The sequence below is a fragment of the Odocoileus virginianus genome, chromosome 1 (genome assembly GCF_023699985.2).
Source record: "Odocoileus virginianus isolate 20LAN1187 ecotype Illinois chromosome 1, Ovbor_1.2, whole genome shotgun sequence".
NCBI classification, from domain to species: Eukaryota; Metazoa; Chordata; class Mammalia; order Artiodactyla; family Cervidae; genus Odocoileus; species Odocoileus virginianus.
In genome coordinates, this window is record NC_069674.1 from 96,217,279 (window position 1) to 96,239,824 (window position 22,546).

Sequence of the window (22,546 nt, forward strand, 5' to 3'; positions counted from 1 at the left end):
ACTCAAAATATCCAAAAATGAAATTCCACTGACTCTGTCTATAGCTGAGGTCTAGAGCCTCCAGGTGGCAGACCCATAAGTCCTGTCAAATCAGCAGTGGCATTATATCAGAAGCAAAGCACGTGATAAATGGAATGTGCTTGAATCATTCCAAAACCATTCCCCGCCCCCACTCCCGGTCCATGGAAAAATTGTCCCCCAAGGAATCGGTTCGTGGTGCCCCAAAGGTTGGGGACCGCTGGTCTAAAAAATCCCAAAAACTAAAACCTGAATCTTGCTAATCAGGAATAAGCTCAGAATATCCAGGTCACTCTGGACCTGCCTGAAGTCCTGTCTATGTTACATCTGTCACCCCAACTCTGGTCTGTGAGGGAATGGAGGGACAAAAGGCCTTTCTTCATCTGTTCAGCTGCTCCCACTCCTGCCAGAGCATCTCTGGGCTGTGCCTAGGGGACAAGAGGCAAGTCAGAGGAGCATGAAATCAGCCCCACTTTCTGCTTCCTCTTCTTACCACCCCCCCCACCCATCCCATCAAGACCTCCAATTCCCAGTGGCTGGAGGAGCCCCATACCTCTCTAGGTCCCCTCGGCCAGCTGTGCACACGGGCAGCCTCTCGAGAAGAGCACACTCCAAGCTGCCAGACATTCAGTGTCACTTCCTTAGCACTAAACTTTTAGATGATTTTCCAAGCAGGCACGTTTGGGGAGAATTTTGCTGTCACTTCCTTAGGAAAGGCTTACTAGAAATGGGCTTTTAATATCTTTACAAGCACCTGTGTTTAAGATCAGCTTAATAAGTTATTATTAATAATTATTAAGTAATTAAATAAATTATTCAACAACTCTAGATAAGATGCACTATGACAGTAAAGGGTGGAAAATAATCTAATATTTCAACTTTATTTTTTTATTTTATATTGGAGTATACTTGATTAACAATGTTGTGTTTCAGGTGTCCAGCAAAGTGATTACATGTATCTATTCTTTTTCAAATTATTTTCCCATTTACGTTATTACAGAATATTGAGCAGAGTCCCCTGTGCTATACAGTAGGTCCTTGTTGGTTATATGTTCTAAACACAGCAGAGTGTACGTGTCAATCCCAACCTCCCAATCTTTCCCAAACCCCAGCCTTTCCCACCTGGTAACTAAAAGTTCATTCTCTAAGTCTGTGAGTCTTGTTTCTATTTTGTAAGTAAGTTCGATTGTATAATTTTTTTTATATTCTACATATAAGCAATATTATATGGTATGTCTTTCTCTATCTGATTTCACTGACTATGATAATCTCCAGGTATGTTGCTGCCAATGGCATTATTTCATTCTCTTTAATAGCTGAGTTATATTCCACTGTATATAAGTACCACATCTTTATCCATTCAGCTGTTGATGGACATTTAGGTTGCTTCCATGTCTTGGCTATTGTAAATAGCACAGCTATGGACATGCATGTATCCTTTTTAACCATGTTGTTCTCTGGATATATGCCCAGGAGTGGGATTGCTGGATCATATGCTGTATTTTTAGTTTCTGAAGGAGCCTCCACACTAATATTTCAACTTTAATACTATGTAAGGTTGTGTATGAGTGAATTCAAGAGAAAGGTTCTGATGAAACAGATTAATCTTAAAAATAAGGCACACTAAGGGCAAAGTAGATACAGGGAAGTTGTACGGATTTGAGGAGTAGCAGTGAGATTCCTTTTGATGAGGTTTAGTGGTATTAGCTTCTTTTGGACTGTCTATTATTAGCTTCTTTTGGACTGTCTATTATTAGCTTCTTTTGGACTGTCTATATGTTTTTAGGTTAGATGAGAAAGTAGCAACTTAGGAAAGCAAATGGATCTTTGCTCTTCAGTTCAGTTCAGTCACCCAGTCGTATCCGACTCTTTGCAACCCCATGGACTGCAGCACACCAGGCTTCCCTGTCCATCACCAACTCCCGGAGCTCTTAGAATGGCAAATAAGCTTCTCCCCTCTTTTAAACTGAGAACCAGCAGGCAAAGATCACTGTTACTAGAGAGAAATATAAGGTTTTGTAGAAACTTCCTCAAAGAGCTTCAGTGGACGAGTCCTAAAAAGCTCTGTATTTAAACTGGGGTCTACACAAGCCCAGTGTGCGTGTGTTCTAAGTCACTTCAGTTGTGTTCCACTCTTTGTGACCCTACGAACCCTCCAGGTTCCTCTGTCCATGGTACTCTCCAGGCAAGAGTACTGGAGTGGGTTGCCATGCCCTCCTCTGGGGGGTCTTCCCGGACCAGGGATCGAACCCACATCTTTTACATCTCCTGCACTGGCAGGTGGATTCTTTACTGCTGAGCTACTGGGAAAGCCCCAGGGAGAGACTCAGTGACTGAGAATAGCTAAATGTTAGTGAGGTACTTGTCTATATCTGGATACATGTATTTCTTTAGTCCTAACTTTATAAAAAGTATATTTAAAATGTAGTGTATGTTTTATTATATGGCTTTTAATTAAAGAGTGCTTGTATTTATATGATACAATCAGGTTTTATTTTATAGGAGAAAATAATGATTGTTCTTTGGCTAGGTTGATACATGCCGTAAGAAGTCCTAACCAGAATCATACTACCCAGCGTGGGCATCTGCCAGGCAGAACTCAAACTTCATGGTGTGTCATATGATAAAAGACATGGGAATAAAGTGAACAGTTTAAGGAGCATTTATTATTACATTTACTTAGGAGATATTTCCTGAGCATCTCGATTCATTCTGCTCCATCTCAAAGGCCAAGATTCCTTTCCACATCTCAGAAGCCAAAAGGGATGAATAAATCTAGACAAAGCATTTCATCTAGGTCTAAAGAAATCCACCTCAAATTTTATGAAATTTTTGTGTGGGGGTGTATATTTTTCTTCTTCAACATAAATCATTCCCAATCCCACTGAGACTTAGAATAAAGGAGATAAGGTAGAAAGAAAAAAAAAATGAATCAGAAATTCCAAAGTAAAAGAATTGCTTGAACACAATCAGGCAAAAATCAGGGGGCCAAAAATTAATGTTTTCCTATAGAGGATGGCAGATGACTAGCTGGGCTATTAAATGGATACTGGAGGATGCAGAAAGGGCCATAAGGAAGATTTATTGTTGTTGGGAGAGTTTTCACCTAGCATTTCCTGACTTTTGTGCTTTCAACTTTATAGTCAGATATTCCACTCTGGCAGTTAAAAAAAAAAAAAGCTTATGTGATAAAATTAATACTGTGAGGAAATGAGTTGTTCAGTCACTAAGTCATGCCCAACTTTTTGAGGCCCCATGAACTGCAGCATACCAGGCTTTCCTGTCCTTCTCTAGCTCCCAGAGTTTGGTCAAACTCATGTCCATTGAGTTGATAATGCCATCTGATCATCTCATCCTTTGTCATCCCTTTCTCCTTTTGTCCTCAAGCTTTACCAGCTTCAGGGTCTTTTCCAGTGAGTTGGCTCTTCACATCAGGTGGCCAAAGTATTGGAGTTTCAGCTTCACCATCAGATCTTCTAATGAATAGTCAGGGTTGATTTCCTTTAGGATTGACTTGTTTGATTTCCTTGCTGCCCAAGGGCTCTCAAGAGTCTTCTCCACACCACAGTTTGAAAGCATTGATTCTTCAGTGCTCAGCCTTTTTAATGGTCCAACTCTCACATCTGTACGTGACTACTGGAAAAACCACAGCTTTGGCTATGTGGACCTTTGTCAGCAAAGTGATGTCTCTACTTTTTAATATACTGTCTAGGTTTGTCATAGCAATTATTCCAAGGAGCAAATGTCTATTTTAATTTTGTGGCTGCAGTCACCATCTACAGTTATTTTGGAGCCCAAGAAAATAAAATGTCACTGTTTCCACTTTTCCTCCCATTTATTTGCCATGAAATGATGGGACCGGATGCCATGATCTTTGTTTTTGAAATGTTGAGTTTTAAGTCAGCCTTTTCACTCTCTTCTTTAACTTTCATCAAGAGGCTCTTTAGCTCCTCTTCGCTTTCTGCCATAAGGGTAGTATCATCCACATATCTGAGGTTGTTGATATTTCTCCCAGCAATCTTGATTCAAGCTTGTGAGTCTTCCAGGCCAGCATTTCACATGATGTACTCTGCATATAAGTTAAATAAGCAGGGTGACAATATACTGCCTTGATGTACTCCTTTCCTGATTTTGAACCAGTCTGTTGTTCCATGTCCAGGTCTGACTGTTGCTTCTTGTCCTGCTTACAGGTTTCTCAGAAGACAGGTCAGGTGGTCTGGTATTCCCATCTCTTTAAGAATTTTCCACAGTTTGTTGTGATTCACGTAGTCAAAGACTTAGCATAGTTAATAATGAAGAAATAGATGTTGTTTGGAATTCCCTTGGCTTTTTTTTTTCTCTTGGTTTTTTATGATGTAGCAGATGTTGGCAATTTGATCTCTGGTTCCTTTGCCTTTTCTAAATCTCTCTTGTACATCTGGAAGTTCTTGGTTCATGTACTCTTGAAGCCTAGCTTGAAGGTTTTTGAGCATAGCCTTACTAGCATGTGAAAGTGAAAGTGAAGTCGCTCAGTCATGTCTGACTCTTTGCGACCCCATGAACAGTAGCCTACCAGGTTTCTTCATACATGGGATTTTCCAGGCAAGAATACTAGAGTGGGTTGCCATTTCCTTCTCCAACTAGCATGTGAAATGAGTGCAATTGTGTGGTACTTTGAACATTCTTTGGCATTGCCTTTCTCTGGGATTGGAATGAAAACTGACCTTTTCCAGTCCTGTGGCCACTGCTGAGTTTTCCAAAGTTGCTGGCATATTGAGTGCAGCACTTTCACAGCACCATCTTTTAGGATTTGAAATAGCTCAACTGGAATTCCATTACCTCCACTAGCTTTGTTCATAGTAATGCTTTCTAAGGCCTGCTTGACTTCACACTCTAGGATGTCTAGCATGAGGAAATGAGAGAAGAGGTGAGTTGGGTTGATTTGAAGGAAAATGTTTCAGAAGAGAGGAATACATACATTCAGTTATGTTTTTGAGATGATGGCTAAAAGGCAGTAAGAATTCCAAGCCCAATAGTTGGGACCAGCAATGATTTCAAGTCAGATGCTGGGATGATTTATAATAGTAATCTCTAGGCAAGAGAATTTCTTGAAGGAATCTAGTAGTGTCAAAGAAGATAAATCCAGTGCTTAGCTATGAACATTTTATAAGATTATCCTATGATTCATGTGATAGAATTAACAGCAGTTCCCTAAGCCAAAATTTAGTCTAGAATATGTGCCTTTCTATCAAATAGAGTGGTTAGTAGTTGTTATAGTGATTCTAAACTAGCGTGGTCAGTATAAAAAGTGACTGCTATAATCTGTGAGCCATTTGCTTTATAGCCAGATGAAGTCACAAGCATAAAATAAAGCTATGGATTATTTCTTGTATCTCCTTCACATTAATATCTCACATATATTTTAACAACTTGAAAAAAGTGTCAAAAATATAGGATTTAGAAAGAATTGCATAGAATCTCTCTCCTAACCCCTTCTACAGCTTTAGTAACCCTAAGAAGAAATCCTGACTAAATAGTGAACTTATTTTCAGATAAGAAATTTAAAAGAAACAATAGCTACTTTCCCAAGTTATCCTGTTTCCACCTCTACCTGCCCCATTATAAAAAGCATCTATTCTCTGAACACTTTATTATTCACAGTCAACAGACAACTGAACTATGAACCCAGGAGCATTAGTGAGTTCTTCATACAAACCACCTACTTCAGACACCCAGGTCACAGTGGGCACCCATCCCTTCAGACCATCAGTCAGCACAATACTGCCAAGATGCATTTTAAATTGATAATGTTTTAGAGAATAACAAAACAACAAATAAACGATTGTTACTTGTTTTGATGTTTTCCTGTGTGTTAAACATTAAGTAAAGGGTTTATTTTTATTTTATTTCAAGGATAATAAGGATATTTATTTTATTTGAAGGATAATTTTATTTGAAGGCTTTACGCTGTTACGTTGGTTTCTGCCATACAATACCCCGGATGAGTCATAACTATATATACACACACATGTATATATCCGCTCCCTCTTGGGCTCCCCCCATCCTGCCCCTCTAGGTTGTCACAGCGTACCAGGCTGGCGTCTTGTGTTATATAGCGGCCTCCTCCTAGCCAGCTATTTTGCAGCTGGTAATGTATATATGTTAATGCTCAATTGTCCCACTCTCCTCTTCTCCCGCTGTATCTACAAGTTCATTCTCTACATCTGTGTTTCCATTCATTCCCTGAAAATAGATTCATCAGTCCACTTTTCTAGATTCCATATATATGCTTTACTATGTGATATCTGTTTTTCTCTTTTGACTTACGTCACTGTGTATAACAGGCTCTAGGCTCATCCACCTCACTAGAACTGACTCAAATGTGTTCCTTTTTATGGCTAGTATTCCACTGTATATACATATCACAACTTCTTTATCCATTCATCTGTTGATGGACATCTAGGTTGCTCTCATGTCCTGCCTATTGTAAATATAAACAAAGGGTTTTAAAGAAATAAGACAACAAATGTAAACTCTGTGAACAGGGACTGTGCCTTATGCTATCTTACAGGGAATAGATATGCATGAATGAGTTCATTTACTCTCCACCATCTTATGAGGAAAGAAGGGCAGGTACCTTCCTCCTAATCATTATAGGAGGATGCTGATAAACAGATGTTAAGTGACTTGCTGAGAGTGGTGGACAGCATCAGCTCTAGGGAGATGTATCAGGGAGACAGGGTCCAGTGTGGTCCTTCTCCTGTGTGAACATTAGGCATCTTGTCTTTATGCTTAGCAAGAACCATGATTAAGTTCAGAACAGGTAGACTCAATCCTGGCCGACTCTCCTGAGTCAACCACTGAGTGATGAGGAATCTCTTAGGTCACTTTGATCTGAATCAGTCCATTCTCATACTACCATTTATTTTTTCTATCAGAAAAAATTGCTTTACTCAACATTATTTACAGACACTATTGCCAGTAGTTGCCATGTATTTGCCATTCACTACTGGCTAGGCTCTCTGCTAAGCAGTTGACATATAATAGCTCCTTTAATTCTTATCTCCACACTATCTCAAACATCATGCCCATTTCAAAGATAAGAAAATGGAGGTTCTATGAGGTCATGTAACTTGTCCAACATCAAGGAATTAAAGCTAGATCTACTAAATTTCATGGTTTGTAAACTTGTCTTCCTCACTATATTTACTTGCTATTCTATGATGTGAGTAATCAGCTGGTGATGCAAACACGTTTTAATCCTTTGAGTGTATTTCTAGACACTTTTATTTCTTAAAGAAAACAGATGCCTCTTTGAATAATGGAGACTGAAGAAAAGGGAGGAAATTCATTCACTTGTTGGGAGGCATGTTCCATTGAAAGTAATGTGATAAAAAAAGGGAGAAAGATTAAAATGTATCACATTCATGAATAGAGAGACATGAAAGTGAATTAACTGGGATGACTACTGACTGAACCAATAAAGGGATGCATCTAATGAAAACACCCAGCAGGACTCCTAAAATTCACTCACCATTCACATTCTAGAGATCCTATGTTCTCTCATTTTAGGTCAATAATGATATTTCTCACCTTTTCAGAAAAAAACTGCTTGCTCCACCTAGTTCTTAGGCTACAGCAATGTTTCTCAACCTTATTATTTTTTTCATTATTGCTCCCTCAAAGAGAAGAAAATAATTTAAATACTCCTTTATAGTGAAAATTAAATACTGGGATAAGATCTGTTGGGTAGGGCTGAGTTTTAATATCTAAGACATTTTTGCCCTGTTGAAAATATTTGGGTTATAAAGCTACTTGAACCTTTCTCCATCATAAATATGTGCTATGACTTCTAACCTGCCAGGGATTATGTCTCAGTAACAAGCGCTCAGGAAATGCATGTGGATGGTTGGCAAAGCATCTCCTGGGTGTCTCACTAACTCGTTGTACAACAAGTTAGTCCGCTTGATCTATAGCTTCTGTTAAGGCCATGTATTCAATGGCACAGGCTGCTCAGATGCTGGCCAAGAGGAATGTAAATTCAGGTGTCTGGATTCAAATCTCAGCAACGAGACTTCATATTTTTAAAAAAATTTATTTATTTATTTGGCTGTGCTGGGCCTTAGTGTGGCACATGGGATCTAGTTCCCTGATCAAGGAGCAGACTTAGGCCTCCTACCTTAGAAGGGCAGAGTCTTAGCCGCCGGACCACCAGGGAAGTCCCAGCAATCAGATTCTGGCCAATCATCTAGCCCAGTGGTCCTCAATTAGGGACAATTTCTGGAGACATTTTTGATGATCACAACTGAGGTGGGGGGGCAGGGTGGAAGACTACTGTTATCTGATGGGTAGGGGCAAGGGATGGGGCTAAACTTCCCATAAAGTACATACCACCCCCTCACAACGGAGAATTGCCCAGTCCAAAATGTCAGCTGTCAGGTTTGCTTCCAGCAGAGGAAACTCTGCTTTAACCTCTCTGGTGATCATTTTTGTCATTGTGCCAGATGGTGTTCATTCCTCCACGGACATTCCAGTCCATCTCCTTGTGGCCTCATGGAAGAGGCTTGCGTGCTCTGTTGTGTCCGACGCTTTGTGACCCCCAAGTACTATATAGCCCTCGGGGCTCCTCTGTTCATGGGATTGCCCAGGCAAGAATACTGCGCTGGGTTGCCATTTCCTCCTCCAGGGGATCTTTCTGATCCAGGGATCGAACCCACAACTCCTGCACTGGCAGGCCAGTTCTTTACCACTGAGCCACCTGGGAAGCCCAGCAGAAGGGGCTGGAAACGCTAATCACGTATGTTGCCAGGCTTCCTCGCCTTGCCTCTAAGGACAGCCTGGAGGCACAGTTCTGCCCAGTCAGATACAAGTGGAGACGTATTAGAGGCATAAGAAAAGCTTTTGTTTTTTCCCTGATACAACAAAAAGGTTGGACAGGTATCATCCCCTTCTCATCCACTTCCTACCTCAAACATGGAAGCAATATGTAGAGTTGTAGCCATTTTCTTGCTGTCATCGGGAAAAGGCAAGAGACTCAAAGAGAGGATAACCTCGGTATCACTGAGGCTGTGGACCGACGCTGTACCACCTCCTGTACTTCTTGTTTTGTCAGAATATATAACTCATATTTGCTTAAACATTCCTGTTACATTCAAATTTAAAACTGGGCTAATAATGGTTTTTTTCCACTAATTTTTATTGAGGGGTTTTCCTCATGGCTCAGACAGTAAAGAATCTGTCTCAGTACAGGAGACCTGGGTATGATCCCTGGGTTGGAAAGAGCCCCTGGAGAAGGGAATGGCACCTCACTCCGGTGTTCTTGCCTGGAGAATCCCATGGAAAGAAGAGCCTGGTGGGCTACAGTCCATGGGGTCACAAAAGTCAGACATGACTGAGCAACAAACTTGAATAACAGGGTTTTTTCCCACTAACTTTTATTGAGGTAAAACATAAAATATGTTGTTTTAACCATTTTAAGGGTACAATGGAGTGGCATCGGTTACATTCACGATGTTGTGCCATTGTCACCGCATCTACTTAGAGTTTTTATCAACACCCCAGACAGAAACTCTGCTCACTAAGCAAGAACTGCCAGCCACCTTCCCCCCAGCCTCAAATCACTGCTAACCTCTAAGCCACTTACTGTTTTTATGAATGAATCTATTCTAGACAGTTCATGTAAGTGTAATAGTGCAGTACTATCCCACAAGGCTCACTTCACCTCATATAAGGTTTCCAAGGTTCATTCATGTTGCAGCATATATCAGCATGTCATTCCTTTTCAGGGCTGAATGACATTCCAGTGTTTTCATCATTTTGTTCATCCATTCATCTGTTGATAGGAGCCTGAGTTGTTTCCATCTTTTGGCAATGATAAGGTTTTAAAAGATTAAATAAAATGACATACCTAAAGCACTTAGAACAGTGCTTGGTACCTAAGAACTTAGCAAATGTAAGCTAAAATTATATCTGCTATTACCATATACCATCAAGTTACATCCACTCTGTCAAATGTCTTTTTTTCCAAGGGGGAATGGACAAGTATGGATGTGCACTGGCATAACACAATGATCAGAACCTACTGCACAATTCAAAGCAAATGATACTCTCACAGATCTGAGCCACGTGCAGGTGTGAGGGACAACAACCCACTTTCATCGATCCATTCATCCTTCCATTGTTGCTGTTCAGTCGATCAGTCGTGTCCAGCTCTTTGCAACCCCATAGACTGCAGCACACTAGGCTGTCCTTCACCATCTCCTGGAGCTTGCTCAAACTCATGTGCATTGAGTCAGTGATGCCATTCAACCATCTCATCCTCTGTTGGCCCCTTTTCCTCCTGTCTTCAATCTTTCCCAGCATCAGGGTCTTTTCTAATGAGTCATCTCTTTGCATCATGTGGCTAAAGTATTTGGAGTTTCAGCATCAATCCTTCCAATGAATATTCAGTATTGATTTCCTTTAGGATTGACTGGTTGGATCTCCTTGCAATCCAAGGGACTCTCAAGAGTCTTCTCCAACACCACAATTCAAGAGCATTGGTTCTTTGGTGTTCAGCTTTACTTATAGTCCATCCTGTAGTAACTGGAAAAAACACAACTTTGACTATACAGACCTTTTTGGCAAAGTGATGTCTCTGCTTTTTAACATGCTGGCTAGGTTTGTCATAGCTTTTCTTCCAAGGAGCACGCCTCTTTTAATTTCATGGCTGCAGTCATGCAGAATTTACTGAGCATCTCTTACGGGAGAAATTCTATGCTTCAAACCTAAGCTGAAGTGATGCATAATCGATTTATTTAAAAAGACAAGAAAAAGAGGTGCTTAATAAACATTTCTGGTAATGATAGAATAGTTCTACACTCAATCATGAGCTTCAAAAACATCTGTAGGACTTGAATGTGTTATTTTTCCAGAGTTATCAATGAAATAGATACGTGCCTTATGAAGTCCTCATCCTGCTAAGTACATTTTTTAATGGATTTTATAAATATTGTTGACTTTCATCCTTTGCACCTAATGTCTCATTTGAGAAGTTACAAAACAAAAACTCCATATAGTTACTGTCATGGGTGGTACCAGGGAGAGTGCCATTTCTTAAGTGAGAAAAACAAATTTCTATCTCCCAGTAACAGGGATAGGTAGGGAGTAGAGATGTGTGCAGAGCAGGCCAGTGTTTTAGCTGGTGGGAGATATAGTTTGGGAAGAGGATCTGGGGTAGGGAGGGGGCTTATATGGAAGAGCAGATGAAAACAAGGAGGAGGGAAAAGTGCGGAGGAAGAAATGACAATAAATCTGATGACAGTGGTGATAGCAGATCTGCCTTGGGCATAGAAGACCTTTCGGATGAGTGTGGATGGTTGCCATTTAAGATGAACTACTGGAACGTTTGGAAGTGAGGCATCCAAGGAGCTCCTGCCAGGTGTAATGTGTGCTATAAAGTAATTATCGGCCCAGGCGTAACTTACAATGTATTTAACAGAGTCAAGATTCACCCACACAATATCATCAGAAAGCAAGTGGAAGAAATAGAAGATCAGAATGCCACTGAGGTTCTGAGATGGACGTGAACTCCAAGCATACAGAACTTTCATGAGGGGGCTAGAAGCTGAGCTGCACTGAGTAGTTTTTTTTTATTTTTAATTTTGTATCGGCATATAGCCAATGAACAATGTTGTGATAGCTTCAGGTGAATGGCAAAGGCAATCGGCCATACATCTACATGGGTGCCTTCTCCCCTCCCATTCACATAATACTGAGCAGGGTTCCCTGTGCTATACAATAGGTCCTTATTGGTTATCCAGTTTAGAGATAGCAGGACATCCCACACTCCCTATCTCTTCCTCTCATCTTCCCTGACTGAGAACCACGAGTTTGTTCTCTAAGTCTGTGAGTCTGTTTCTGTTTTGTAAATAAGTTCATTTGTATCATTTCTTTTAGATTCTGAGTATAAGGGATGTCATATGATACTTCTCCTCTGTCTAGCCTTACTTCACTCACTATGATACCCTCTAGGCCCATCCATGTTGCTGCCAATGGCATTATTAGTGGATGGCATGCTCACAGGCAGAAGAGAAGATGGAACAGCATCGATAGGGGACCGACAGGGCATTGGAAAGGAGGTGGGGGCTGAATAGGCAGCGAAGAGGGAGGTCGGCCTGGTCGGACCCCCACGGGAAATAAGGCTCAGAGGGAGAGTGGTGCCCAGGAAGAGAGGCAGTAAGAAAGTGGTTATTATTAGGTCCCTCATGAGAGAACCCAGGGCCTCCCCGGTAGCTCAGACAGTAAAAAATCTGCCTGCAATGCCGAAGATACAGGACACGTGGGCTTGATCCCGAAGTTGGGAAGACCCCCTGGAGGAGGGCATGGCAACCCACTCCAGTACTCTTGCCTGGAGAATCCCATGGACAGAGGGCCTGGTGGGCTAGTCCATGGGGTCGCAAAGAGGCCAGCTGAGCAAGTAAAGAGCGCAAGAGAACACAGCTTCATTTCTCCGCGCTGGACACCCTCACTCCGCTCCATCACTGCCTCCCCTGCCTACTTCTCTCCTGTCTTGTGTTTCATCTTACACATGCTAGGCAAGGGGGAAAATATTAAAATTAAAAAAAAAGCTCCCACCAAATTTTCCTGGGTTCCTCTGATTAACTCCCACACACCCTCCCAGTCACGTCTTTCCAGGATTTTCATTTAAATTGGCTTGCTTACCCGGCATTTGCTGATGACCTAACCTGTCACTGGCTCTTGAGGAGATACTGCGATTGCTGTCAGCTATGTTACATTCTGGAATGAAAAGTGCTGGCCTTCCAGCCCCTTCTGTCTTATGTTCTGTCAAGTGCTGGGGACATTTCTTGCACTTGGTACCAAACAAGTGTGACAAAGCAGGCCCGGGCTGAGGGATCTGGCATCAGATCCACAACAACGGCAGCGGGCCCAGTGGTCTCCGGCCTGTAGGGTAGAGATAGTGTGCCCTGGGAAATGAGGCTCTCATCACAATCTACGTGAAAAAAGAAACAGTGCCTCCAGTGTATCTCCATGAACACTCGAAAACTCAAATGAAAATAACCTACACCCAGGAGACTAGTGCTTTGCTTAATCAGGGTTTTATTCCTACAATCACTCTCTAATAGGTGTACATTGCTAAGCCTAGAAGCTTAAAGTCATGTAAAATTACTAGTGTGGTAAATCTAAGATGAGCACAGAGAGTTTCAGGAGATAGTCTTTCAATTAGAGGGAAAAAAGAAACTATTGACCCTTGATACTCATTTAACACAATGTTTTAGTCAAGAATAGGAAGGTAATAAAGATTAAGGACTTTGTTTCAAATTTAGTTTGGGAGACTATTTTTGCCCAAAAGCTTGTCTAATGGAAGATTTTATTACTTCTTGATGTTATAAAGTATTTGCAAGTTGTTATTTAGACAATAGAAACATAGAATTGTGTTAACCAACATAACAGGGATTTTTACCTTTTGCTTTTTATAAACTAAATGTAAGTTTTAAGAGATTGGCTACTATTATTTTCTCCATCTGTTGAAAGTGATGTATGTCTTCATCTTTGCATCTAGGGAGAAGGGAGTATCCATAAAAATGAGAAGTTTAGAGATTGTAATAATTAATGTGGTGACCAAGCTGGTTAGAAATGTAATTGATTAATAATGTACAGTCATTATAATCCATTATGGAAATTAAGGTGAATTTATGCAGTAAACTGGCTACCAAGTGAATGGACCAGTTAAAGAAATATTTTAGAATCTGCTTTGATTACATGAAAAATCAACATGATGGTCTTTCCTCAGATAATTATTTGTTTCTCCTCAAAACTAAAACAAGCTTGTCCTTCAAGAATGTGGAAGGGTTAATATTTCCAAAGTCTTCAGTGAGGTTAGGTTACATAAAAACAAAATGCCACAACCCATTACAAAAGCAGGCATTCAATTTTTATGGTGTATGTTGAAATCTACACAGATCTATGATTTAAGAAGAGCCATGTAATTTAATTAGCAGTAATCAATGTTGATTTAATAGAAGACAGAAGAAAGTTCCAGCTCTGTGTACATTAAGGGAAACTGAAATATGAAACCCAAGTTATGACAGATAGATTCACAGTCACTTAAACTCCCCAAATTTAATCTAAAGACTTAATCAACACTGTCTGAAAGGTGATAATAAACACAAAAAGTTCTTTTGGTATTTATTACCTTTTGTATCCAATACTAAGAAGTATTGATACTACTGATACAGCTAACCAAACCAAAGGTAGATTTCTACTTTCAAAAAATTTACGAGCTAAATTATGTAGGATACAAGATAAGTTTAGGACCATTAAGAAATTTAGCATGTTCTAGTACAAACATCTAAAAGGATGCTTAAAGGCTTCCAAAAGACACTCAAAGGCAAATTCTACTGTAGATGAAAAATAACGTCATACATTTCCTTGGATCGGTGGTGATTCCATCATGTGTCCACTCAACCAACTTGTATTGAGCACACACACTATGTCAGCATCATGCTAACCATGGTAGTATGTATATGTTAGGGTCCACCCACAGAGCTATGCAGTAGACAAGTGAAGAAACAATGATAATACTGTGGGTCAAGAACCTTGAAAGAAGGGTACACAGGAGAGTGTATACAGGATAGTGTATCCTATCCATGGCAGGACCGTGTCAGGAAATCCAGTCCAGTTTAGGAAGAATAAGGAAAGGCTCCCAGAGGAGGTGCTACCTGGTTGAGACCTTGTAAAAACATTTATCACACGTTGGGTCACTTGAGATCATGGAATGAATACTTTCTGTAGGGTGCATAATGCTTTAAAAAATGTCTTCTTGTCCTCCATTACAGTGTGCTTTGCAAGGACAGGTTCTTTTTTTTAACCCATTTTGTGAGCCCTCTTGTGCTTTTTTCTGGTGTTTTATGAAGCTGACTACTAGTGACTAATGAAAACAGTATGAATGCATTGTTGCTGCATAAGTGTGATGTGATGTGGTTTGGCACTTAAGAGATACTCTTGTGAATGTTCACAAAAAGCCTCCTCTGTGACAAAGTGCTTTGAGTGAGTCTCACTGGTGGTTTTGCATCTGCAGAGCATTGAGGGCTGGGCTGACTTTTGAGAGGATTGAAATTGCTTCATCTTGTGATCCTAAATTTTGTATTCTCTATATTCCATAAAGGATCCCCTAAGAAATGTTTTTGACCGCAAAACAAACAACAACAAAACAAGAAGGAGAAGAAGGAAGGTCAGGGTGGTACAAGCAAAAAGAAGGAAATGCAACGATGGTGAGAGAAGGTAGGGCATGCTTGGGGACAGGGCATCGCTTACCAGGGCAAGAACGCAGAGGATCTGATTGAGAAGAATATTAGGTGAGGCTGAAAATGCAGGGTTGGTTTCAGGAACATGGAATTAATCAACAGTGATAATCGCCTCTAGGGAATGGAGATAAGGCCTCTGGCAGGTTGGAGGTGGCTCTTGTATGAATCAGCTCTGTGGAGGTGCTCAACAGGGGTGGGAAATCCGATTAATCAGGTCAATGAAAGACTAGAAAGGAAGTGGAGGCACAAACTACTTTCTCAAGAAGCTGGACATTAAAGAGAAGGAAAGGGAGTTTATAGCTGGAGGTGGAGGACAGAGATCTGAACATGTTTCTATGAAGAGGGAAGAGTTGGCTGAGTAGGAAATGTGAGACAGATACTGACGAGTACCAAAGGAAGGTGCTGCTGCTTCTAGAAAATCGTTTTCCCCTAAAACGTGGTCATTTAAAATATCCAAGTGTGCTCCAAGGAAAACATGAAAAAGGAAAACATTTTGAAGAACAGGTCAGACAGGATTAATAAACTCTGTGACATGAACACATACAAACATAACCAAAAATACATAAGGGGAAGTAGGCTGCCAGACAGAGCCTCCAATGTGAATCCACAGCACCAAAATACACTGTGTTGCCTAGAATCAGTCCTCAGTCATTGAGAGGACATACACAGTTATTACGGGCAGAGGAAAACACAAGCTGGAAAACATGGAGAACACCCAAAACAGACAAAAGGCACAATTTGTAGAGGCTTGGTAAAGTAAGCATTACTTTCAGCTGTGTAAACACAGCATGATAATTTGGGGAACTTACTGGGGCCTGAAAAATGACAAAAGTTTTGCAATTCTATTCCTTTGCTTTTGGGAAGTCTCCCATACAGATAATGTGGTGATTTATTATACTGGTTGACTCAACCATTCAACAAATCCTGCTCGAGGATGTATTTATGTGCTAACCATAGACGGACAGAACATCAACAAGAGAGCATAGGTTCTTAAGGAAAATGGGGTGGTGGCTGTGCTTGGAAAAAGCATATTCAACTGACCAGCTGTTTTTGGAATAGAAAATACACAATAAAACCTGCTAAAAATTTTCGTGGCTGGTGAAATACTTAGAAGACAGTATGGACAACACTGTAGGGCACGTTGGCTTTAAAAGAACCCCTTGGCTTTGAAGAACCCCTGGCCTGAAGATACAAGCATTTCTCTTTAGAAAAGACTCAGTAAGATGAAATCTGAAGATTCATTCCTCCTCCATTAAATTCAGTGTCTAAATACAAGCTCTGAAGCAGGCAAGCCAAGGGGAAAGTGTATGTTTAATTAGAAATGCAGATATAAATACTATTGACTATTAGCTCTTCATAGTTCTTACCAGTTTAGTTCCCTTCTCTCAATCATCCATTTCTGCCACTGCCCATATCTTTAGGGTTAGGAACCTCAAATACCTAAGACAGAAACTTCTAGATTTGCCTCAGAAACAGGAACAAGGGGAGAGAGCTTAGTTTTACAGCTCTAAGTGTGTTACCTGATGGGTATAGCTCATGCAGTGTGAAATTAAACCTAGATACAGTCTGTCCCAGCCTCAAAAACACACTGATGAGTACATTCTCATGAAGATCCAGAATCAGGATGGCAGGGGAAATAGGAGAAAATAAGTATTTAGGTTCTGAGTTTGCCCGTTGGCTTTTCTCCATCCATTTCTGTCTTTTTTGCTCCTGAGAAGACCTATTCAAAAGACTAAGCCAGCAATGCCACACACAGCTTGTGCGTGTATAGCCTAACCTGTAGGTGTAAGAACTCGGCTTTGTTTGGCCTTTGTTCTTGAACAAAAGCTTCTTCTTTGTTAGTTTCCCAACTGTTCCTTGCCATAATGCAGAAATACATTAAGTGTGAAACAACAGCAAAAAAAATCATGTGTCTTTTGAAAAGCAAAATGAAAGCACACACGCGCACAAACATACACATACACAATGAAGCTGCCACTACTGTTCCTTCTTCCACGTGTCTGCGAGTTATAGCCGACACCTGTGGCCACACAAGGGCAGGCTTGGCAGCTGCAGGACCCAGATGTCAGACACTGGACTGTAGGTCCCTGGCGGCAGTCCTAAGTGGGAGGCCGTCTCCTTAACTGACCTCTGAAGTGGTCTATTGTGTCTCCCTCTCTGGCCTGGGTAGTAACTAACAAGCTGTCTGTGAGCCTGGGTCAGAGTTAACGTACTGATGGGTTGTTCTGGATGCAATTATCCTTGGCTTTACCTTTGATTATAAGGAATTTATTTCCTTTGTGGGGGTGAAAATTGGGACTGAGCAAATTCTTGACAAGGAACTATACTGAGCTTCCTTCCAAGGACAAATAAGACACTTTTTGCTTTGATTGATATTTTTCCTCGCAGAAATTGGATGAGATTAACCTTGTTTTAGCACACAGTGTTTTGATTAAACAGAAGTAAAAATAAGAGTTTCTTGGGCATCTCCTCCCTCTGATAAAAGACTGAGTTTCCTTACACTGTTTCTTAAAATTACTTCCCAAAGGTTGAAAATGAACCATTTCTTTCTTTAGAAACTTAAGGAGCTACAACTTTGCCTTTGCTGTGACTCAAACAAACAAAATGTATCTACTATAGAGAAGAGATCATGAATTCTCCTGGGTCTATAAAGAGGAAAATGGTTACACTATAACCTTGCCTCCACATCACTTGCTGAAGAAGGTCATTATGTGTAAGATGCAATCGTCATGGGAATGAGGTGGGGAAAAGCCAAGTATCTTAGAGGGCTCCACTCCCAAGCCAACACTTAGAGGCTTCAGGGAATGTCCAGGGTGAACACGGAGTCATGGCAAGTTAAGGAGAAACACATCTGATATTTACAGGAAGATGAAGTCTGGGGACATTATAGAATATATTATCTTACTCAGTGTCAAATAGTATTCATCAGCACCATGAAAAGTGTTCCAACTTATCTTTATTAACTTTTATAAAAATGTAAACATGTCTCTTGGTCACCACTGATTTGTATTTGGGGGGAAAAGGAACTGAATACTCATGACTTCCAACATAAAAAACAAAGTGATGGAGAAATAAATAGGAGAGAAGAGACATTTCTCTCATAAGGAAGAATTCCAAATAAGCTGTGTGGTTACTCACCCCACAAGGAGGTGAAGCTTGCTTCCCCATCCCGTGAGTGTGGGCTGTGCTTTGTGATTTAACTCCAAAGAGCAGAGTGTGAGAAGCATAGGGACCGAGTTAGTTTACAGTGGTGACAGCTGGCAGACACAGCCTTGGCCAGATAATGGTTAACATCAGACTGTCATGTGGATAGTATGTATCCTTGATATGACATGATCTCATCAGAGGGCACTCCACCTTTGCAGTCTGCCTCCCAAAGCCCATAACCATAGTCTCACCATTTGAAAATAGTAGATTAAATCCCAATTGAGGCACATTCTACAAAACACCTGACCACAAAACTGCCATGGCCACTGTAAACAAGAAATGTCTGAGAAGCTGTCACAGCCCAAAGGAGGCTTAAGGAGACATGATCACTGAATGTAGTGGGTTACACGGGATAGAATGCTGGAAGGGCAAAAAAACATAGAAGAAAACAAGTCTGAGTAGAGTGTGGACTTGAGTGAATAGTAATATCTCTTAATTTAGTTATAGCAAATGTATCATAGTAATGTAAGATGTTCAAAAGAGTGAAACCTGGGTAAGAGGGATATAAGAATTCTGCACTATTTGTGTAGCTTTTTAATGAATCTGTAAATAAAACATTTCTTTAAAAATGATGATTAACATATGACTACATTGACTGTAGCAGAGTTCCAATGCACCAATCATTACATCTTTCTTTTTCTCTTTTTCACCCCACCTGTCCACTGAACTATATGGCATGAAGAGTCATTTTCCTGACACATAAGGATTTTCTGTGTTTCAGACCAATGTATAAATGGCGTCAAACCTATTCTGAGAGTTTTAGGTTTTCCAATAATATTTAGGTCATGCCCTTAGTAACATGACACAAATGCACAAAAGATAATATCCACAAACCCGTTTGCGTGGAATATTTTTTTCCAGTGCTTCACTTTTAGTCTGTATGTGTCCCTTGCTTTGAGGTGGGTCTCTTGTAGACAGCATATATAGGGGTCTTGCTTTTGTATCCATTCAGCCAGGCTTTGTCTTTTGGTTGGGGCATTCAACCCATTTACATTTAAGGTAATTATTGATAGGTATGGTCCCGTTGTCATTTATTTTGTTGTTTGGGGTTCACGTTTATACCACCTTTCTCAGCAACTTTAAAAGGTGTAACATTCAACCATGTATCCAATACACTGCATGTGAATGTTATTAATGACATTATTAAGACAATGTATTAATCTCTGAAGGTAACATATTGTTAGATTACGGTGTTCATTTGTCAGTTGTTATCATGAGAGGTAAGAGGGTAGGCTCCTTATGCCAGTTTTAAAACATGGATGGGATTATTTCTTTGCTACTCCATTCTGTACTTTAGAATGAAAATAAATCAGGTCTCTAGGAGTTTTAGAAGGCATTTCTTTCATTCTGTTTTCTTTCTATTCTTTTCTCCTGACTTTGCAAGGCTAAAATTGCATCAGCAGAATAGTTACTATTATAAGATGTTATGAGGGAGTGTTTTTTGTTTTTGTTGGTTATCATTTTTTTTAGCAATGTAGTATTTTTAAATTTTCATTTCATATTGGAGAACAGTTGATTAACAATGTTGTGTTAGTTTCAGGTATATAGCAAAGTGATTCAGTTATACATGTATCTCTTCATTTTCAAATTCTTTTCCCATTTAGATTACAGAATATTGAGGAGTTCCCTGTGCTTTACAGTAGGTCCTTATTACCTGTTTTATACATAGTGGTGTGTGCATGTTGATCCCAGTCTCCCACTTATCCCTCTCCCCTTCCCTCCTGGTAACTGTGTATTTGTAACAGAGTCTGTAACTCTATTTCTGTTTTGTAGGTAAGTTGATATGTACCATTTCCCTTTAGATTCTACATGTAAGTGATATCATATATTTGTTTTTCTCTGTCTTCACTTAATATGATAATCTCTAGGTCCATCCAGAGTACTGCAAATGGAAGTATTATTATTTCATTATATTCATTATTATTTCATTCTTTTTGAAATAGCTGAGTAATATACCATTACATACCCACACACCCAGATGCACACACACACAACTTCCTTATCTATTCCTCTGTTGATGGACATTTAGCTTGCTTCCATGTTCTGGCTATTGTAAATAGTGCTGCTATGAACATTGGGGTACATGTATCTTTTTGAATTAGTTTTCCATTTATAATGTTTTCAATTTATAATTTTACTTTGATAAAGAGAAAAAAGTAGTATCAACGAATGTTTACTTAACTATTTGTGTTTCTAGAAATGGTAACAAAAAATGCTCTCATCAACATTTAATGGTACAATTTTAAAAGTTCAATCAGAATTTAATTAACCACATTAATAAATTGGTTAGAATCACTTCTCTAAAGAATGCAAATGTCAGTAAAGAAGCTGAAAAAGAAATATGCAACTTCCTGAATATATTTTAGGGTTAAAAATTCAGTAAAATTGCTTGTACATTCGATATCAACAGTGTTTTATGATTACTTATATTGAAAGGGACCATGATGCTTGATAAGGAGATGAGAAAAAAAAAAATGTTCCCTGTGGAATTCTTAACTAAGGAATTATAGAAGAGTCAACCAACCTATTTTAGCAATGTTTTCTTTAGTGAGGTATTTAATAGAAAAAAAATTAATGAGGTGGGAAGGCTCTACAATAAATGTAGGTAGCTATTTTTATATTACACTTTAAGCAGTTCAGTTAGTATGTATTTTGCATTTTATCAGACTGCTATTTGTGTGTGGTTAGTAATAAGAAGAGTTATAAGAGCTCTGTTTCCAGAACACCTATGTTGTGTTCAGGCTTTATGTTGTTAGGCATTTGACATATACCATCTAAAACCCTAACACAACCCTGTAAATGTCATACAATTATTATTTAACAGGAGAAGGGACTAAGGACTCTAGAAATCAGGGGACTAACTCCAAACCTCACAGCTCGTTTAAGTGTAAGTCATGACAACCTCTGGCTGCCTCAACTATACCAGAGCACACAAGCTTTGTTATAATTCATATCAAAATTATTAACACTATTCAAATAATTATTTATCACTAATGAGGTGACTTAAATCACTTCACCTTTCTAGGCTTCAAGTTTCTCTTGGGTAAAATGAAGTTGGATAGTTGATTTCTAATGTTTTTCCAGTTTTAGAAGAGTAACAATTGATTTATACATAGAGTAAGAAAATTAAAATGGCCATTTTTACAATATTTTGTTAAAAACAGGACAGTAACACTGGCCTTTACTGAATTTTGTGATGATGGAGATCTAACCTTGAGATGTTCATGTGATTTCTCCCAGATCTCTGTAGTCTTTAGGATCTAGGACTAGTCATTTTACCTATATATCAGAGGAAATTTCATTTTCCTCTGCTCTACAAAAACTATGCACTTAAATCTTGGCCTCTCAAAGAATCAGTAACTTGCACTCAGATATGAATAACACAAAGAAAGCCATTATTTCTGGATCTGAAAATAGTAAAAAAATAGCAGTTTTTTAAAAATTCATGTTTATTTTTATAGACAAAATACTTATAAGCATAATTAAACATGGTAGACATACATATAAATGAAATGTATAAGTACTTCAGACAAAATTTAACACATATTAGACAAACTGATGACATGCTTACATTTGGTGTTAAGGTTACATGAATATTGAAAAAAATGGTTTCACAAAAACTGCTATAAAATGTTCACATTTGTCTTAGTAATAAATTAGATTTCCTAGACTGATGTTTTATGAAAACTATGTAAAGATCTGATTTAATCATTCACCTCATATGGTACCATTATTTGTAAATAAAGCATATTTTTGTCAATATAAATGTACATTTAACTCAAATCATGTTAACAGTTTATCAAGATCATGCCACATTTATTAAACATGCATGCTACATTAAAACTTAATTCATGTACTTTTATGCACAGTGTTTAGTTTTGCTATGGCACTCTATCTTCATGAAAAATATATTTAAGATTTGGCACAGAATCAATAAATTGCATTGCCACTAATCAGAACAAATGTGATTTAAATTTTCCATGGCATAAAAAATACTCTATTGCATCTCTTCCCTTTATAGTTTATGAACCAATGGC

General features: G+C 39.3%; 1 long non-coding RNA gene across 2 annotated transcripts in view; it reads left to right on the forward strand.

Annotated features, from left to right (window-relative positions):
• The window catches only part of LOC139036194 (uncharacterized), a 192,251-nt gene that overhangs the window by 76,260 nt on the left and 93,445 nt on the right, over positions 1-22,546 (forward strand). The window lies entirely within an intron of this gene.